At 37.6% G+C, this 18,258-nt stretch overlaps 2 protein-coding genes across 3 annotated transcripts in view; both read left to right on the plus strand.

Annotated features, from left to right (window-relative positions):
- The window catches only part of LOC146953647 (uncharacterized), a 33,642-nt gene extending 26,336 nt beyond the window's left edge, over window positions 1–7,306 (plus strand). For both annotated transcript variants that reach the window (XM_085710963.1, XM_085710967.1), the window contains exon 12: window positions 7,068–7,306. The gene's annotated coding sequence lies outside the window, so the exon portion shown is untranslated. The remainder of the gene's footprint in view (window positions 1–7,067) is intronic.
- The window catches only part of LOC146953648 (uncharacterized), an 82,614-nt gene that overhangs the window by 26,316 nt on the left and 38,040 nt on the right, over window positions 1–18,258 (plus strand). The window lies entirely within an intron of this gene.

The raw sequence follows: 18,258 nt of genomic DNA on the forward strand, positions 1-18,258 counted from the left end.
CTCACTGACAAATTGCTTATAACCTGGTACATCTGCCCAACATTTCAACATCCTGAAGGGCTTGGGATCCCAATTCTCCGTATTAACAGATAAAACAATGGGACAATGATCAGACAAACTACTTAACTGCGCCACCTAAACATAATTCGTCCAAGTCAAACACCACATCGCTGATAAAAAAAATTGTCCAACTGACTCATAGACTTCCCATCAACCCTAAACCAAGTGAATCTGCGGCCAACAATCGGAAAGTCAATCAGTGACGAATCATCAATCAACCTGTTGAAATCATCACATCCTGCCATACGTTGAAAAGTCGATACACCTCTTCTCTCCTCTAAAGAACCCACCACATTGAAATCACGACACACACATAAATTTCTCCCTTCATAATTACCAATTCGAACAAACAACCCGTCCCATAACAACTGTTGTGCAACCATGTCGTAAGGAGCATAAATATTAATCAAATAAAATTCCTCATATGTTACAATAAATTTCCCATAAATTAACAATAGATGATCATCAGAACAGGAAGACCACACCACTATTTCGTCACTATTCCAAATAATAAGTAAACCTCCGGATGCACTGACAGATGGACGAAAAAGAAAACTTGTGACATGCCTCCCCACAATGAGGCTCAAAGATACTCATCAAGAACCGACAATTTAGTTTCAAGAAGACACAAAATAAACAGTTTCTATTCAGACACCAACTTCCTCACCTCCGTCTTCTTCTCAAAATCACCTAACCCCCTCACATTCCAAGATATTATCTTCATTGAACACATCACCATAACTCCCTCTCCCTCACCACAAAACCACCATCACTGACCCTTCCCATCACCTTCAACCTCACCCCCTTCATCTCAGAAGACCTACACCGCCCTCCCTCACCTTTCGCCCCCTCCCCAAACTCTTTCAACATGCCCAAGCATAGACATTAAACATATTTGCCTTATCTCCATTAAACTTAACAACAATCTCCTTTCCAATGCCCCACACATTCTCAACCTCTTCCAACCATTATTCACAGATGACTGATAGCCATCACCTGAAATAGACTCTTTATTATCATTACCTTCAGAAGCCCTCATCCTTTTTATAAGAACTCGCTTCAACACCTTCAAAACATCCCTTCTATCCTTACCTGGTAACCTGGATACATTTTTCAAGCTATAAGCAGAATGACATAATAAATTACCTGATTTCTTCTTTCCTCCAAAACCAACAAAAACTTTAACTTTACCATTACTCTTCGTTCTAGCTGTAGAAATGACTCCCGCATCGCCATGGATGTGATCATGTAACCATTCTAAACTCAATGGGCCAACCACTAGAAAACGAGCTCGTCCGGGAGGACAAGAAGATGCACGCTTACATTGATTTGCAGGCCCCCATTAACTTCCGTAAGTAGTGGAATAAACCGGCACAACCACCTTCTTCTCAAGAACATTAGGAGAAGGCTGTTTAGAAACATGAACCCCATTAACAGAACCACCAGAGTTAGACGTGCTACCTGAATAAAGTTGTGTTTCCTTAGAACAAGACCGATCTTCATGTTGCTCACCATAATTAACATCAATGATTTCATGATGAGAGGACTTCCCTGAAAGTTGTTTGCTATTAATTGGTTCCTCCCAATCCTTGGCAATATGAGTAACCAACACATCAACATCCATGTTCTCATCTGAATCAAGCTGTTCAAAATCCTTTTCGTGAGAATTTCTATCCACAACACCCTCATCTTCAAACAAGCATGCATCCTCCCCTAAAAAAAAGTCCCACTCTTCAACTATTTTAAAGTCCAATAAAAAACCCATCAATCATAAGAGAAGCCGCCATATTAAGAATATCAAAAGATTTAGTGGCCACCAATAAACGTTCATAATCCAACCTCTCCTTATCCAAAGTAATATCATCTATTTTAAATAACCTTCCCACATCAAACACACACATCTTAAATGAATTCTCATTCCAAGCATGGAGAGGTACCCCATATATTCTGACCTAAGCATCTCTCTCAACAACCAACGCTTCATTCTTCCACACTTCAAAAGATGAAAATTAATTATCGAAAATTTCCTTTGCCCCTTCAATGATCAAATGAACTGCTGCACCTTTTTCAGAACTCAAGAACACCTTATCAGCCCCCAAAGGAATAATCATCAAGTCGTCAAAACCAGCGTCCATGAAACATTGTTGTATAAGAGTTATGGACTCTTCGTTAAACACCCATGCTACCATACCTTGTCTAGCCCAGGCCAAATCTGCATTAGTGGGTCGATATTTGATTACATGCTTACGTAAAAGGCCCGCATTATGCTGATATTGCACTTGAATACCATTTGTAGTCTCCACCTCCATTCCACAAGTAACCACCACCATATCACCTAAAACACTCCCCCTCTCTATCCCTATCCCCCTCTCTAATCCCCTTTCTTCTCTCCCACAACCTCTCCCTCCTTCGACACATCTAAAGCGCCCTCTTTCTCCACCTTAACAACCCGCTCCCGACCCTTCCCATTTTGAATTTTGGCACTACCTGGACAGATGTCCTACGAGATGTCTGGGACACCAGGAATGACTTACGAGATGTCCTGGACACTAGTTATAATAACATTGTACAATAAACAATAAACAGTAATAAAGTAAAGTGCAGGGAAGGAAGAACACAAGAGATTTGGTAAGAAAGGAAATCCACTCTCAATAGTATTACTTCAAAGTCCTATGTGAACAACCCTAGTTCACCACCTTGTCACCTAATCACTAGCCGTGAATTTCTATCTAAGACTCCCTCTAGATATGAGATCCCCTCTCACTTTCTTCTCTCAATCACAGCCCCTATGATTGACTTAATTACAATAACAATCAAATAAGGAGAACACCTTCAATAAACAAAACCTACTCTTGCAAGATGCACTATAACGGTTTACAAATAACAATCATACAACTTAACTAAAACAAACCAACTCTGTGCATTGATAATCAATGGCAGCACACAGAGAGGTATACAAAATAAAGCACAAGGCTTAACAAAGACACGAAACCCTAAAAGACTCTTACTTTTATACGACAGCTTAAATCCTCGTCTTTAGGTTTGAGTCTTCCTTTATATAGCCAGAGAATGATGGGCTTGATCTTCAATTAGGCTAAAAAAATACAGTTGATCCAATAGAGTCTTCAACCACAACTTTCTAACGCAAATATACGATTTCCTTAAATGCCTTAGACATATAACTTAGGAAATACAGCAAGGCATAAAATGACCTCTGCAACTTCTAGAAACACACGCCTCTTCGAGCACAAGTTACTTGAATCATATCTTCTATCAAATCTTTAGAGATCTCAAGCAAAAACTAAATCTTCCAAGAATGTGAAACAAAGCATAACACCTTGAGACAAGATGTTGTACTTACATGTCTAGGATATCTGGTCCAACATCTTGCTAGCACTTGTTTTAACAAAATGCAACAAACACAATATAAAAACCCAACACCATTAATATTCAAAGGCTCGCTTTTTTCTCCCTTAACCTCCACCTCCCTCACCCCATTCACCCTCAAAAACTCCCCCTTCTCCTTGTCATCCTTCTTAGACACAACATATCGATCAGAACAAGCAACCTCAACAAAGATATGATAGGGACCAAATTGTACATCATTCAAAGCCTTGGTCAGCTTTCCCGCGTCCTTCACATTACTAAAACGAGCAAAACCATACACATTCTTTAATATCCCACATACCTCCAAGCCTTGCCTCAACCATGCATACGATGCTTGCACTAGAAAATTGGTAAAATAAAATGACACGTGCCTTTTAAGATCAGTACTTTTATGAATAACCACGCCATTCGTCCGAGAGCTGTTTGCATTGAGAGAAACTTGCTTGCTGGTGCCATTTTGCCTAGCCGTAAGATCCCCTATGTGCGGCATGCTAAGCTTTGTCATATCCCGTGTTAGTCGTGATCGCCCCTACCAAAACCTAGTGCTCCTCCCTCCTTGCCAGTCCTGCGAATAAAACCTTGCTTGACTGTAAAGCACATGTGAACCAGAACCTCCATGCTTCGAATTTCCCCGCTGCATGTCCTGACCAATAATATCCTATCCATATGCTTTCCGACGTCGCACTCGCACCTTAGACCATTCACCCATATTCTCCCCCCTACAATTTGCAATTTATGGCACCCTTCCCTCGATGATATCTCTCATCCGCCGATAGGCTCTGGCTTGTCCATCATATGGTCCGCCTGGTGTGGGATTTAAGGCGACCTGGGTCCAAACCTGGACTGTGCCTTATGTCTATCCCACATGGTCCAGCCTATGATGAGGGTTCCTGTTTTGGGCCCGGTATGTGGTTCTTTTTTTGCTTTTGTGACCATGTCAGCCCTCGATGTCCATAATTGATATGTCTTAATGTACGCCTGTTGGGTGTGTGGCATCTGATGCGGACTCTACGTGTGACATCCCACTAGATTTAGATATGTTTGAGGTCTGATAGTTGTGGGGAGATATACACGTTTCAATTTTGCCCTTACTGTTCAGATGGGACATTTTACTAACCCTCTCGACACATGTCATAAATTTCCTAACCACCATTCAAATCTTGTGAAACCGTTGGACTTTGCCATAAAATGATGTAATGATGGTGTATTGTGTGATTTTTGAGGTATCGGTCCGACAGAGGAATCTCAATAGTTGGATAGTAGCTTTGCGTGTTAACTTGATCATGACAACTAGATCTCATCTCCTGGATTTTCAGGGATCTCACTTTCTATTTAAAGGAAGGTCCCATCTTTTCATAGTTTGCTTCCTCTATCTAAGAACTCCTTCTCATCTCTCTATATTTTTTCGTTAAAATGTTTGAAGCTTTCAAATGTCACCTTCTCACTCTCGTTCGATCCTCTGTTCAACTTATCCTGATTCTTGTGCTACCAACCTGTACTAGGTATTCATTGATGATCATTTCCTTCTCATGTTATGTTTATTTACGTATTTTTTGTATCATGTGTGCAAGTGACGAATTGGGGCATTTGCTTGCTTCCCACCCTTTGTGCATATAATCTGTCTTGTTAGTTTAGGACTTTATCCCTTGCAGTTAGCATGTTGTAGTTTCAAAGCTTGATGTAGGTCTCTAGGTAGATTAGGGATGAGTTCATGATGAGTTTTAGATGATTTTATCCCTTTAAATTATGGGTTAGAGATGACGTTGTCCCCCGATTGTTGTTGGCAATGATGAATGCGGGTCCTTGATTGTCAGGGATGGCCTTGTATGCCATGCGTTACCTAGTCAAGGTAGATATGTTGTTGGTCTGGTGATGTAGTTTATAACCCATGCATTTTTCTCTTCTATAAACAGGTCCCCATAAATGACTAAGAAACAAACATAACATCTAAATGAACCCATCATCCCGGTTGGAGCACATGAGAGCTTTCCCCGTGTGAATGATGAGATATTGGGCATGCCTTCCATTTATGCAGAGTTGTAGGGTTTTGTGACTCCTTGATAGCTGTTAGGGGTGTTAAAATCCAAACCAATCAACAATTAAATTGCAAACTGATCCAAAAAAAAACCAAATCCCGCAAAAAACCGAATATGCTTGGATGTGTTGGGTTGTTGTTTTGTAAAAATCGCTAGGATTAGATCTAATTTCGGGTCAATTTTTCCAAACCAGACCAAGCTGAATCGAACCACAAATTTATTTAATACTTATTTATTATTTTATTAGTATTATATATTGCATTAAAATATTGCTTGTTGATTTTTAACATATTCAATAACTCAACCATTAATGCAATTAATCCTATCAAGATTTATCATGTGTAAAATCTAAAATGCGGAAATTAAAAGATAAAGGAAGAGAGAATACCTAATTCATAGTGGTTTCTGCAATCGTTCTCGCTATGGGCTATGGCCACTCTTCGTGGATGATTCCACGGTCTTTCACCATGACTGATGAGTTTGTACAAAGTTCTGAAAGGTTTGATTACAAGTAATTGACGAATCTAGTCACTCTAACCCAAAGATGGCGAAAACCCTAAATCTACTTGATTGAAGATCACCTCTAACTTGATCCAAATCTGAATCAATGAATTTTATGCCTCAAACCTTCTAATCTTTAATCCTATGAGATCCTCCGACTATCTTCGTCAAGACCCCTTATTTCACATAGATTCCTTCAATTTCCTTCTGTGTTGATGAACTAGAAAAACCCCTAGCTCGTAGAGGAGAAAAAAACATTCTTGTGTCCTTTTGGAATCTTGAGCTCCTCAAATTCATTAAAAGATCCAAAAAAATTAAACAACATACAATTTCCCCTCTAGTCTTGGAACCAATTCTCACAAAGAACTATGGAGAAAGTGTTTGCTGATGGTTTTAGAGAGAATGAGAGTAGAGCCAAAAGTAATGAAAAAAAATCAATGAAATGGGTAAAATGAGGGAAGGTTGTATTTCTAGGTGAAGGGCATATTTCAAAAGACAACTGAATTTTTTTCAAAAATACATTGTCCTAATCAATTCGAACTTATTCTGAATTGATTTTGATGATTAAATCTAAATTTGGGCAGCGTATATGAAGATTGAATCAATTCAGATGAAGATCAAATCGATTCAGATGAACTCCATGAAGATTGAATTGATTCGATGATCCTTCTATCCACTTTCGGATCGATTCAAAAATGTCTAGAAACTCTCTGACTTGTGTGAATCGATTCAGATAGTCACTTATTACTTTTGAATTGATTCAAACGCACAAAAATTATTTTAAAAGAGTTGAAAAGGTGCAAAACATCCAAGACTAATCCAAAAGGATTTACACCAAAGAGATTAGAAAAATCAAAGGTTTTATGCATACAAAATGTTTTGTGCAACGTGGCAACAAGTCCTAGACAAAGAAAAACAAAACATAATCTAAAACAATCATAGAAGTATAAGAGATCACTCAAAACCTAAGATAAAGTTTCAAACTTTAGTTTAAAAGTGTTTTTCTAATTTGTTAATATATTTTATGAAACTTGATTACTGACCCCTTTCGTGTATTTGTGTTTGACGCTTGTGATGACACAGATCCACCGAAAGAAACATATGAGTAATATTGCCAAGGAGTTGTATCTATTGGAGTTTTGAAGACTTTCTTTTATTTCCTTTTCATATTGTTATTTGATTGGCTTGCATGTAAAATATATTTTATTGGAATTTTACTCTCATTGCTCTGGTAGGTGACTTCGAGGGATTATTTTACTATGTTACCTATTTGTTTATTTGCCAAATTTATCTATTTTTTTGAAGTCTTTCTTTTCGACAAATGTTATGCATGTGATGTGATGTGTTGATGATATCCTAAGTGTTGTGAATTCAATAACTCCAAATCTCACATCAATGAAATTTAGATGTGTCGAGCAAGTATCGATGGAAACCAATAGCTAAAATAACCACAAGCAACAACAACAACAACAACAACAACAGGTCTAGATCTAATATAGCAACCAAGTGTAAAGCAAAACCACAATCGAACCAAAGAATAAACAAGATAAAGAGAGTAGAAAAAAGAGAACAACGCCAAAGAATTGTTTACCTAGTCCGGTCCAACAATGATCTACACTAAGGGAGAGCGATATCTCCACTTCACTATAAATGAGTTCTTTAAAAAGAGATACAAAAGGGTTACAAGAAATTAACTTCAACAAATTCTCCATGAACAAAAGACACAATTATTTTCACTCACCCAAGGTGTTTACATTTGTTTCCCAACTTTAGAACCTACCCCAAAAAGTATTGAACATATAGCCTTAGATTTCCTAAGGATCTTTAGTTTTGGTTTCCCAAGATTCATCCCAAGTAACTCACAAATGACATTCAACTCATGTGCTTCCCAACCCTATGAACCTCCCCCTAAAAGGCACCAACCCTTTCCCAAGAACCCCCCTCTTTTGGTTGTCCAAAACTCACATCTTGAAGCTTTGAACATCACCTAAAGGAAAGTTGCTTTTCTGACATACAAAACTTCATAATAACACATGGAAATGACGTTTTTACCCCCGACAGTAGTTAACTACTGCTGGATTTATCTGGCGGTACGTAGTTAACTACCGCTCCAAATATACAGCACAAAAACAAAACAAAAAAAATGCTCCAGCGGTAGTTAACTACCGTGGAGCGTGTATATTGATTTTTTTGGGACTGTACCTGCATTAAGGGCAAATCGTGCCATATTGATTGCACTTCTAATACTTTCATTTCCCCAAATAAATAATCAATAAAAGGCCAAATAGTCTCGCATCTATATCTCTTGTGTTAATGATAAATATGTGCCTTCATTGTATTAATCTTATACTAGCTGATTATTAGGTGCCCTTGCTCAATACAACCTTCAAGTATTCACTCTCTTCTAGTCTTCTTGGATTGTGGACCCTGTTTCCCTCGTTTTATTTTCATTGTATGGCTGCTGCACAAAGGCTATAAAATTCCTATTGCATATCACTCCTAAAATTAAAAAGAAAACATACCAGTAAGGAAATATTGATTGAGATCCAAACGATATAAAATAATTCCACAAAAAAAAAAAAGACTTACGAGACGAGAAATGGATCTTCCATACATTGTTTATTAAGACAATGTAGGTGTAACGCCCGTCTTAATTATTTAATTAATTTAGCGAGGTTTTAAATATATTCATAAATATATGCTTATATGATTTATGATTTAAGTGATTTACATGATTGATATGTGTGAATTATATGACTCATGAAATTGAGTGATTTATATGATTAATAAATGAATTATGAGGAGTATATGATTTTGTGAAGTTGTTACGTTGGGTGACTTATATTATTATTAAATAAAATAAGATATGTGAAATAAAATAAAAATATTAGAAGTTGGGCTGTGATGTGGAAAGAGTAAGTTTAGTGGTGAGAAGAGTAATACAAGTGTTATAAATAGAGGGTTAGGTTGAGAGAATAAGTTTTAAAACGTACGTGAAACGTTTTGGAGAAAAAGGGAGAAAAAGTCAGAAAGAGAGAAGAACAAGAGGAGGCTGTCGATTTCTGCAATAACCAGGTAAGGGTGGGACTAACTTTCAATATTATTAAGGGTATGATTCTGAGAATTGAATTTAACATGATTAGGTTGAGTTTCGGTGAGAATTGGGATTAGGGTTAAATGACCGATTTGATGATTAAACCATGAAAAGATGTTAGATTGATGCAAAATTAGTGTACAGACCTTAGATATTCATTAGGGTGTTAATTAGATGTTGTTTTGGTGTTAGAATCATGAAGAGAGGTGAAAAGTTGAAGTTTTTAGGTTTCTGCCCGAGCCTGAGCTGTTATCGCTCGCAACTGCGAGCAGAACCACTCGCAACTGCGAGCTAGCCCAATGAACTCGCCATTGCGAGTAAATTAACTCGCCGTTGCGAGCTACCCATGCACTCGCCATTGCGAGCAATGATTACTCGCCATTGCGAGCCAGTCTGTTAGTTGCCCAAATTGTTGTTCCATGCGATTCTTTCGCACGTGTAGTTGTGAGTTGATCTTAGAAGTAAGAATGAAAGTTGTTCACGAGATTATAAAGTATCCAGAGAGCTTAAGCTAAGATGATTTTATGTTAATAGAAGATGATGAATGATAATAATATATGATTAATATGTGATTTATAAAGATGTTTACAATGTTGTTTCTCATTGAATGATATTGCTATTTTATGATGCTGATTATGTGCTGCTATGTTACTATTACTATTGAATTATGATGATTAATGAGACGATTTGTGTGCTAATGCTATATGATTATTATGTGACTTATGTGCGATGTTTATGACGTTGTTGCCTATTGATTGATGTTCATATTTATGCTATTCCTGAGTTATCATGTTGCTGTTAATTGATTATGTTGCATGAGTCTACTTGAGATGTCGTCCAATTTGTTGGAGTCTTTAAGAAGTTGTCCATTTTAAGGGAGTTGTATAAGATGTTCACGTTGTTGTCCAAGTTGCGTTTAGAGTTGTGATGTTGCATAGTCAGCGATGGGGGCTTAATGCCTGACAGGTCCTTTATGACCTTAGCGATGGGGGCTTAATGCCCAACAGGTCCAAATGTAACCTTAGCGAAGGGGGCTTAATGCCCTGGTGGTACCACATGCATAATGAAGTTGTCTAAGTTGTTGTTGAAGTTGTCTAAGTTGTTGTTGAAGTTGTAGTTGCATTGTAGAGTCGTCATAATTTATATTTAACGATGATGTCTGACGATGATGCCTTGATGATGATGTTTGATTATGATTTGACGGTGATATTTTGATGATGATGTCTGTTTATGATTGATGATGATAATAATATGATACTAAATGATTATTAATGCTGATGTTTATGATGTCTTAAGTTGTAAAATATACGATGATACTTGATTATGATTAAATGATGATTTTTGCTTATGAATTAGAGATGATGAGTTGAAAATGATTTAATGATAATATTTGATAATGATAATTAAATATGATTCGATATAATGCTAAATGATAAATGTTTTATATGTAAATGATGATTTATGTTGTTAAATGCATTTTGATGAATTATATGTTTAATTTATTGACTGTGAAATCTCACCCCTTCTGCGTATATGTTGCCTCGACCGTGGGTAATGTGCAGGTAATAAAGACTAGAGGCGTTCGTGAGTGGACTCCTCACTTTGTGTCTAGGTGCTCTGATATGTAACGGGATGGGGCTTGCTTTCATGAACTTTTTATGAATAAACATTAACTAAGACTTATGAGATTTCTGATAAGGCCTGTGTGCCAAGACTTTTATTATGTTGAATATTTTCCGCTGCATGATTATAGATTTTGACGTTGAATTTTGAAAGATAATTATTATTATCTATTTTGTGGTTTTAAAGAAGTATGTGACATTCCGTTTGTGATTTAAATACTCTGATTTATGATGAAATTTTCAAGTTGGGAAAATGGGGTGTTACAATTGGTATCAGAGCCTGGTTGGTCCGTCCGGCCAAATAGATGAGTCGATGTGTCGTTTTACAGTTTTGTACTGTATTTGAGTTGTCTTGTTTGTTGTTTGTTGTTTAACCCTTTGTATGGACTGGTTGGAGTACAACCATGTCCATATTAATTGTTTTAGTAAGTCGGTGTATTTCTCTTCTGCCGAAGAAGAAGGTGGAGCAGAGTTTGGTCTACTAAGCAGCTGAAGCAATTAGAACGCGATGGAATCTTGATGTTTCATTGATGTCGTCTTTGTCCATGGAGAATCAAGCAGTAATTGATAGGTTGCAAATGGGTGCACGTGTGTTTAACAAGATTGACTTGAGATCGGGTTATCACCAGATTAAAGTGAAAGATGAAGATATGCAGAAGACGGCGTTTAGAACGCGTTATGGACATTATATAAGACGGAAGAAGAACATGCTGAGCATTTGAAGATTGTCTTGCAAGTGCTGAAAGAAAAGAAGTTGTATGCTAAATTGTCTAAGTGCGAGTTCTGGTTGAAGGAAGTAAGTTTTCTTGGCCATGTTGTTTCTGGTAGTGGTATTGCAGTTGATCCATCTAAAGTTGAAGCGGTATCACAATGGGAGACTCCGAAGTCAGTTACAGAGATTAGAAGCTTTTTGGGTTTAGCGGGTTACTACCGAAGATTTATTGAAGGATTTTCTAAGTTAGCACTTCCGTTAACGCAGTTGACGTGTAAAGGTAAAACCTTTGTGTGGGATATCCATTGCGAGAACAGTTTTAATGAGTTGAAGAAGCGTTTGACGACGGCTCCGATTTTGATCTTGTCAAAACCTGATGAACCTTTTGTAGTGTATTGTGATGCGTCCAAGTTGGGCTTAGGAAGTGTACTTATGCAAGATGGTAAGGTGGTTGCATATGCATCAAGACAGTTGAGAACTCATGAACGAAACTACCCTACTCATGATCTTGAATTAGCTGCAGTTGTATTTGCACTTAAGATTTGGAGACATTACTTGTATGGTTCGAGATTTGAGGTGTTTAGTGATCACAAGGGCTTGAAGTATTTGTTTGATCAGAAAGAATTGAATAAGAGACAGTGAAGGTGGCTCGAATTGTTGAAGGATTATGATTTTGGCTTGAACTATCATCCGGGTAGAGTTAATGTTGTTGCAGACGCCTTAAGTATGAAGACTTTACGTATGTATGCTTTGATGGTTAAAGAGTTTGACTTGCTTGAACAATTTAGAGATTTGAGCTTAGTTTGTGAAGTGTCGTCTCGGAGTGTTAAGCTAGGAGTGCAGAGGATCGATAATGATTTCTTGAAAAGTATTAAAGATGCGCAAAAGGTTGATGTTAAGTTTGTAGACTTGTTGGTTGCTTGTAATCAAACGGAAGATGGTGATTTTAAGGTCGATGGTCAAGGTGTATTGAGATTTCGTGGTAGGATTTGTATTTCAGACAATGATGAGATGAAGAAGATGATTCTTGAATAGGGTCATAGGAGTAGCTTAAGTATTCATCTGGGAGCTACGAGGAGATATCATGACTTAAAGAAGTTGTTTTGGTGGTCTGGATTGAAACGTGATGTAGCACAAATTGTGTATTCTTGTTTGATTTGTCAGAAGTCGAAGGTAGAGCATCAGAAACCTGCTGGGTTGATGACACCGTTAGATGTGCCAGAATGGAAATGGGATAGTATATCCATGGATTTGTGACGGGTTTTCCGAATACCCCTAAAGGGAATGACGCTATTTGGGTGATTGTTGATAGAGTTTACATATATTAACAATTATCATTCAAGTATTGGAATGGCGCCTTTTGAGGCTTTGTATGGTTGGAGGTGTAGGACCCCGTTGTGTTGGTTTGAAACAGGTGAAAGTGTGGTTTTAGGACCAGAAATTGTTCAACAGACTACTGAGAAGGTAAAGATGATTCAAGAAAGGATGAAAGCGTCGCAGAGTCGACAAAAGAGTTACCATGATAAGCGTAGGAAAGACCTTGGGTTTCAAGAAGGAGATCACGTGTTCTTAAGAGTTAACCCAATGACCGGTGTTGGTCGTGCACTGAAGTCGAAGAAGTTAACTCCGAAGTTTATTGGTCTGTATCAGATATCGGAAAGGGTTGGAACGGTGGCGTACCGAGTAGGTTTACCTCCTCATTTATCGAATTTGCACGATGTGTTTCATGTGTCGCAACTAAGGAAGTATGTTCCAGACCCGTCTCATGTGATCCATAGAGATGATGTGCAAGTTAGAGACAACCTTACGGTTGAAACGTTACCAGTGAGAATCAAGGATCGTGAAGTGAAGAAGTTGAGAGGCAAAGAAATACCTCTTGTGTGAAAGTCGTTTGGGATGGAGCGACTGGCGAAAGCTTGACATGGGAGCTAGAGAGTAAGATTTGGAGTCATATCCAGAGTTGTTTGCTTGAGGTAAATTTTCGAGGACGAAAATTCTATAAGTTGGGGAGAGTTGTAACGCCCGTCTTAATTATTTAATTAATTTAGCGAGGTTTTAAATATATTCATAAATATATGCTTATATGATTTATCATTTAAGTGATTTACATGATTGATATGTGTGAATTATATGATTCATGAAATTGAGTGATTTATATGATTAATAAATGAATTATGAGGAGTATATGATTTTGTGAAGTTGTTACGTTGGGTGACTTATATTATTATTAAATAAAATAAGATATGTGAAATAAAATAAAAATATTAGAAGTTGGGCTGTGATGTGGAAAGAGTAAGTTTAGTGGTGAGAAGAGTAATACAAGTGTTATAAATAGAGGGTTAGGTTGAGAGAATAAGTTTTACAACGTACGTGAAACGTTTTGGAGAAAAAGGGAGAAAAAGTCAGAAAGAGAGAAGAACAAGAGGAGGCTGTCGATTTCTGCAATAACCAGGTAAGGGTGGGACTAACTTTCAATATTATTAAGGGTATGATTCTAAGAATTGAATTTAACATGATTAGGTTGAGTTTCGGTGAGAATTGGGATTAGGGTTAAATGACCGATTTGATGATTAAACCATGAAAAGATGTTAGATTGATGCAAAATTAGTGTACAGACCTTAGATATTCATTAGGGTGTTAATTAGATGCTGTTTTGGTGTTAGAATCATGAAGAGAGGTGAAAAGTTGAAGTTTTTAGGTTTCTGCCCGAGCCTGAGTTGTTATCGCTCGCAACTGCGAGCAGAACCACTCGCAACTGCGAGCTAGCCCAATGAACTCGCCATTGCGAGTAAATTAACTCGCCGTTGCGAGCTACCCATGCACTCGCCATTGCGAGCAATGATTACTCGCCATTGCGAGCCAGTCTGTTAGTTGCCCAAATTGTTGTTCCATGCGATTCTTTCGCACGTGTAGTTGTGAGTTGATCTTAGAAGTAAGAATGAAAGTTGTTCACGAGATTATAAAGTATCCAGAGAGCTTAAGCTAAGATGATTTTATGTTAATAGAAGATGATGAATGATAATAATATATGATTAATATGTGATTTATAAAGATGTTTACAATGTTGTTTCTCATTGAATGATATTGCTATTTTATGGTGCTGATTATGTGCTGCTATGTTACTATTACTATTGAATTATGATGATTAATGAGACGATTTGCGTGCTAATGCTATATGATTATTATGTGACTTATGTGCGATGTTTATGACGTTGTTGCCTATTGATTGATGTTCATATTTATGCTATTCCTGAGTTATCATGTTGTTGTTAATTGATTATGTTGCATGAGTCTACTTGAGATGTCGTCCAATTTGTTGGAGTCTTTAAGAAGTTGTCCATTTTAAGGGAGTTGTATAAGATGTTCACGTTGTTGTCCAAGTTGCGTTTAGAGTTGTGATGTTGCATAGTCAGCGATGGGGGCTTAATGCCTGACAGGTCCTTTATGACCTTAGCGATGGGGGCTTAATGCCCGACAGGTCCAAATGTAACCTTAGCGAAGGGGGCTTAATGCCCTGGTGGTACCACATGCATAATGAAGTTGTCTAAGTTGTTGTTGAAGTTGTCTAAGTTGTTGTTGAAGTTGTAGTTGCATTGTAGAGTCGTCATAATTTATATTTAACGATGATGTCTGACGATGATGCCTTGATGATGATGTTTGATTATGATTTGACGGTGATATTTTGATGATGATGTCTGTTTATGATTGATGATGATAATAATATGATACTAAATGATTATTAATGCTGATGTTTATGATGTCTTAAGTTGTAAAATATATGATGATACTTGATTATGATTAAATGATGATTTTTGCTTATGAATTAGAGATGATGAGTTGAAAATGATTTAATGATAATATTTGATAATGATAATTAAATATGATTCGATATAATGCTAAATGATAAATGTTTTATATGTAAATGATGATTTATGTTGTTAAATGCATTTTGATGAATTATATGTTTAATTTATTGACTGTGAAATCTCACCCCTTCTGCGTATATGTTGCCTCGACCGTGGGTAATGTGCAGGTAATAAAGACTAGAGGCGTTCGTGAGTGGACTCCTCACTTTGTGTCTAGGTGCTCTGATATGTAACGGGATGGGGCTTGCTTTCATGAACTTTTTATGAATAAACATTAACTAAGACTTATGAGATTTCTGATAAGGCCTGTGTGCCAAGACTTTTATTATGTTGAATATTTTCCGCTGCATGATTATAGATTTTGACGTTGAATTTTGAAAGATAATTATTATTATCTATTTTGTGGTTTTAAAGAAGTATGTGACATTCCGTTTGTGATTTAAATACTCTGATTTATGATGAAATTTTCAAGTTGGGAAAATGGGGTGTTACAATTGGTATCAGAGCCTGGTTGGTCCGTCCGGCCAAATAGATGAGTCGATGTGTCGTTTTACAGTTTTGTACTGTATTTGAGTTGTCTTGTTTGTTGTTTGTTGTTTAACCCTTTGTATGGACTGGTTGGAGTACAACCATGTCCATATTAATTGTTTTAGTAAGTCGGTGTATTTCTCTTCTGCCGAAGAAGAAGGTGGAGCAGAGTTTGGTCTACTAAGCAGCTGAAGCAATTAGAACGCGATGGAATCTTGATGTTTCATTGATGTCGTCTTTGTCCATGGAGAATCAAGCAGTAATTGATAGGTTGCAAATGGGTGCACGTGTGTTTAACAAGATTGACTTGAGATCGGGTTATCACCAGATTAAAGTGAAAGATGAAGATATGCAGAAGACGGCGTTTAGAACGCGTTATGGACATTATATAAGACGGAAGAAGAACATGCTGAGCATTTGAAGATTGTCTTGCAAGTGCTGAAAGAAAAGAAGTTGTATGCTAAATTGTCTAAGTGCGAGTTCTGGTTGAAGGAAGTAAGTTTTCTTGGCCATGTTGTTTCTGGTAGTGGTATTGCAGTTGATCCATCTAAAGTTGAAGCGGTATCACAATGGGAGACTCCGAAGTCAGTTACAGAGATTAGAAGCTTTTTGGGTTTAGCGGGTTACTACCGAAGATTTATTGAAGGATTTTCTAAGTTAGCACTTCCGTTAACGCAGTTGACGTGTAAAGGTAAAACCTTTGTGTGGGATATCCATTGCGAGAACAGTTTTAATGAGTTGAAGAAGCGTTTGACGACGGCTCCGATTGTGATCTTGTCAAAACCTGATGAACCTTTTGTAGTGTATTGTGATGCGTCCAAGTTGGGCTTAGGAGGTGTACTTATGCAAGATGGTAAGGTGGTTGCATATGCATCAAGACAGTTGAGAACTCATGAACGAAACTACCCTACTCATGATCTTGAATTAGCTGCAGTTGTATTTGCACTTAAGATTTGGAGACATTACTTGTATGGTTCGAGATTTGAGGTGTTTAGTGATCACAAGGGCTTGAAGTATTTGTTTGATCAGAAAGAATTGAATAAGAGACAGTGAAGGTGGCTCGAATTGTTGAAGGATTATGACTTTGGCTTGAATTATCATCCGGGTAGAGTTAATGTTGTTGCAGACGCCTTAAGTATGAAGACTTTACGTATGTATGCTTTGATGGTTAAAGAGTTTGACTTGCTTGAACAATTTAGAGATTTGAGCTTAGTTTGTGAAATGTCGTCTCAGAGTGTTAAGCTAGGAGTGCAGAGGATCGATAATGATTTCTTGAAAAGTATTAAAGATGCGCAAAAGGTTGATGTTAAGTTTGTAGACTTGTTGGTTGCTAGTAATCAAACGGAAGATGGTGATTTTAAGGTCGATGGTCAAGGTGTATTGAGATTTCGTGGTAGGATTTGTATTTCAGACAATGATGAGATGAAGAAGATGATTCTTGAATAGGGTCATAGGAGTAGCTTAAGTATTCATCTGGGAGCTACGAGGAGATATCATGACTTAAAGAAGTTGTTTTGGTGGTCTGGATTGAAACGTGATGTAGCACAAATTGTGTATTCTTGTTTGATTTGTCAGAAGTCGAAGGTAGAGCATCAGAAACCTGCTGGGTTGATGACACCGTTAGATGTGCCAGAATGGAAATGGGATAGTATATCCATGGATTTGTGACGGGTTTGCCGAATACCCCTAAAGGGAATGACGCTATTTGGGTGATTGTTGATAGAGTTTACATATATTAACAGTTATCATTCAAGTATTGGAATGGCGCCTTTTGAGGCTTTGTATGGTTGGAGGTGTAGGACCCCGTTGTGTTGGTTTGAAACAGGTGAAAGTGTGGTTTTAGGACCAGAAATTGTTCAACAGACTACTGAGAAGGTAAAGATGATTCAAGAAAGGATGAAAGCGTCGCAGAGTCGACAAAAGAGTTACCATGATAAGCGTAGGAAAGACCTTGGGTTTCAAGAAGGAGATCACGTGTTCTTAAGAGTTAACCCAATGACCGGTGTTGGTCGTGCACTGAAGTCGAAGAAGTTGACTCCGAAGTTTATTGGTCCGTATCAGATATCGGAAAGGGTTGGAACAGTGGCGTACCGAGTAGGTTTACCACCTCATTTATCGAATTTGCACGATGTGTTTCATGTGTCGCAACTAAGGAAGTATGTTCCAGACCCGTCTCATGTGATCCATAGAGATGATGTGCAAGTTAGAGACAACCTTACGGTTGAAAGGTTACCAGTGAGAATCAAGGATCGTGAAGTGAAGAAGTTGAGAGGCAAAGAAATACCTCTTGTGTGAAAGTCGTTTGGGATGGAGCGACTGGCGAAAGCTTGACATGGGAGCTAGAGAGTAAGATTTGGAGTCATATCCAGAGTTGTTTGCTTGAGGTAAATTTTCGAGGACGAAAATTCTATAAGTTGGGGAGAGTTGTAACGCCCGTCTTAATTATTTAATT

The sequence above is a fragment of the Medicago sativa genome, chromosome 1, assembly GCF_051527215.1.
Source record: "Medicago sativa cultivar Bolivia chromosome 1, Bolivia_mono, whole genome shotgun sequence".
Lineage (NCBI taxonomy): Eukaryota > Viridiplantae > Streptophyta > Magnoliopsida > Fabales > Fabaceae > Medicago > Medicago sativa.